At 40.3% G+C, this 3387-nt stretch overlaps 1 pseudogene; it reads right to left on the bottom strand.

Annotated features, from left to right (window-relative positions):
* Positions 1–1462: 1462 nt before the first annotated feature.
* Positions 1463–3177, bottom strand: LOC135559809 (zinc finger protein 239-like; annotated as a pseudogene).
* Positions 3178–3387: the final 210 nt, after the last annotated feature.

Here is a 3387-nt window from a genome sequence, read left to right as displayed (position 1 = left end):
AGGCCTTGGTCCACAGGTACACCTTCAATTGACTTAAATGATGTCAATTAGCCTATCAGAAGCTTCTAAAGCCATGACACAATTTTATGGAATTTTCCAAGCTGTTTAAAGGCAGTCAACTTAGTGTATGTAAACTTCTGACTTCAACAGTATATTACCTGTGACAGTCAGTTGTTCCATGGAAGCTGTACCCCCATTTCTGCATTCTGTGTTTTAAATCTGAACTTGTACTCAGCTGAATCGTTCTCTCTCAGGTCTGTAATTCTCAGGGTGCAGTCTTTCTCTTTAGTCCCAAGGTACTCAGCACGAACGTGCATACTCTGGCACCGAGGTCAGGATTTTAGGCACCTCATTACATTTCTCTTGTTTAAAACCTCCTAGCACACGGATCCCGCTAGCGGGATCAAATTCGACGACATCCGGTGAAATTGCAGAGCGCCAAATTCAAAATATAAAATCGTAATATTAAAAATTCATGAAAATACAAGTGTCTTACATGGTTCAAAAGCTTAGAATCTTGGTAATCGAACTGCATAGTATTCGATTGTCTGAGGACAGCGCCTCACATTAGCATATTTTCCATATTTCCCAAACCATCACAGGCATCACAAAATAACAAATAAAGATACAATGAATCACTTACTTTTGCAGATCCTCTGTTTGCAATCCCAAGGGTCCCAGCTACACAATGAATGGTTGTTTTTGTTCGATAAAGTCCTTCTTTATATCCTAGAAACGCTGTTTTAGTTGGCTCCATTGAATTCAATAATCCACTCCTTCAACATACATACAAAGGATTCCAAAATGTTACCAGCAAAGTTAATCCAAATAAGTCAAACAATGTTTTTATTAATCCTCAGAATGTCTAACATCTAAAAAAAAACGATAATATTTCAGACTGAGATTACTATGTCAATAGGAAAGTAAAAGAATGAAGAATGCTCTTCTGCTGACAATGCAGTTTTTAAAGAAATGTCCTGATGTTTGCAGAGGTCATATTTGCATTGAGCTCACCTTGGAAAGACTACAAATACTTCTTCATTTAAAAAAACAACAAGCCTAAAGCCTTGTATAAAACTGTTGACATCTAGTGGAAGCCATTGGAACTGCAACCTGGGAGGCAGAAATTATATCTTCCATTAGTTTCTTCAATTGTTATTGCACTCAACAAAAATATTTACGCAACATGCAACAATTTGTACGATTTTACTGAGTTAAAGTTCATATAAAGAAATCAGTCAATTTAAATTAATGAATTAGGCCTAATCTATAGATTTCACATGACTGGGAATACAGATCTGTTGGTCACAGATACCTTAAAAAAAAAAGGTAGTCAGTATCTGGTGTGACCACCATTTGCCTCATGCAGTGCGACATCTCCTTCACATAAGACAATAGATTTAATGTATTTTTGTATTGAAGACATGTGTTCTGAAAATTACTAACTGGGACTCAGTGAAACTTCAATTAATAATTATTTATTATCAGCCAGCTGGAGAGGTTCCAACAAACTTAAAGCACCAGAGTAAACATCGATCTGGAGCTCTTTCAGGGTAGTCTTTAGTTCCCTAAAATACTGCTTACACAGACAAGTTATATTTGCATGATTTACATTATTCATAACTAATTCATCATTAACGTTTGGATCCTGCATGTGACTGGAACTGCATGTGACTGGAACCGTCTCCGATCTTAACATATAGAACATATTCTGGGCCTTCTGCCAAAAGGTCTGAGGGGGTCATGACCGTCTACCCTCATATCTCTACCTACAGGAACCAATGATTGTATGAGACAAGTACAATTCAAGACTCTGTCTTCAGACAACATTTCCCCCACACATGAATATACACCTACCATTGTTGAAGCATTATCCTACATTATTTAATGGATAACAGGAGTTAATGAAATAACATACAGCTCTGAAACCCCCCCCCCACACACAGGACTCCTACTCCAAGACGCTTGATACATATGGATCCAGAGCTGCATATTAGCAACACAGGTTACCATGGTAATCAGACTTAGAGAATGGGAGATAACTCTTTACAAGATGTTTTCTATTTAAACTTTATTTAGGGATCTGGAACCGGTGCCTGAGAGGAGGGAGATAAAAGAAAACATGTTTGTGCTGCATTGTGTTTTTTCAGTGACCCTGAATGAGCAAAGCTCTTTCCACATAGACAGGAATAAGGTTTCTCTCCAGTGTGTATTCGCTGGTGTGTAGTCAGGGTGAAATCTAGAGCAAAACTCTTCCCACACTGATCACAGCTATAAGGCTTCTCTCCGGTGTGTATGCGTTGGTGTTTAGTCAAGTTTCCTGATTGATTGAAGCGCTTCCCACAATGCTCACAGCTATAAGGTTTCTCTCCTGTGTGTATGCGTTGGTGTCTAGTCAGTTCTAATGATTGATTGAAGCTCTTCCCACACTGATCACAGCTATAAGGCTTCTCTCCTGTGTGTATGCGTTGGTGTATAGTCAGGGGTCCTGATCGATTGAAGCTCTTCCCACACTGATCACAGCTATAAGGTTTCTCTCCTGTGTGTGTATGTGTTGGTGTATAATCAGGGATCCTGAATGATTGAAACTCTTCCCACACTGATCACAGCTATAAGGCTTCTCCCCTGTGTGTATGCGTTGGTGTGTAGTTAGGTGTCCTGACGTATAGAAATTCTTCCCACACTGATCACAGCTATAAGGCTTCTCTCCTGTGTGTATTCGCTGGTGTGTAGTCAGGTGTCCTGAGGTCCAGAAATTCTTCCCACACTGATCACAGCTATAGGCTTCACTCCTCTGTGTATACGTTGGTGTGTAGTCAGGGAGAAATCTTGAGCAAAAACTCTTCCCACTGATCACAACTATAAGGCTTCTCTCCTGTGTGTATGCGTTGGTGTCTAGTCATGGCGCCTGAATTACTGAAGCTTTTCTCACAGTGATCACAGCTATAAGGCTTCTCTCCTGTGTGTATGTGTTGGTGTGTGGTCAGATGTACTAATTGATTGAAGCTCTTCCCACACTGATCACAGCTATAAGGCTTCTCTCCTGTGTGTATGCGTTGATGTCTAGTCAGGGCTCCTGATTTATTGAAGCTCTTCCCACACTGATCACAGCTATAAGACTTCTCTCCTTTGTGTACGAGCTGGTGTGTAGTCAGGTCTCCTGACTGATTGAAGCATTTCCCACAATCAAAGCATGGGTAAGGCCTCTCCCTGTATGAATTCTCTGATGAGATTTTAAGGTTTTAGATGCAGCGAAACTCTTCCCAAAATGAGAGCAGTGGTACGGTTTCTCTCCAGTGTGAATCCGTTTGTGAATGATCAAATCCTTCTGTTTAGCAAAACTCGTCCCACAGTCAGAGCAGCTGTGGTGAGGTTTCTTCCTATACC

This window comes from Oncorhynchus nerka, linkage group LG15 (assembly GCF_034236695.1).
Source record: "Oncorhynchus nerka isolate Pitt River linkage group LG15, Oner_Uvic_2.0, whole genome shotgun sequence".
NCBI lineage: Eukaryota > Metazoa > Chordata > Actinopteri > Salmoniformes > Salmonidae > Oncorhynchus > Oncorhynchus nerka.
Note: the sequence above shows the minus strand (reverse complement) of the source record. Positions and strands in the feature narration are given on the sequence as shown.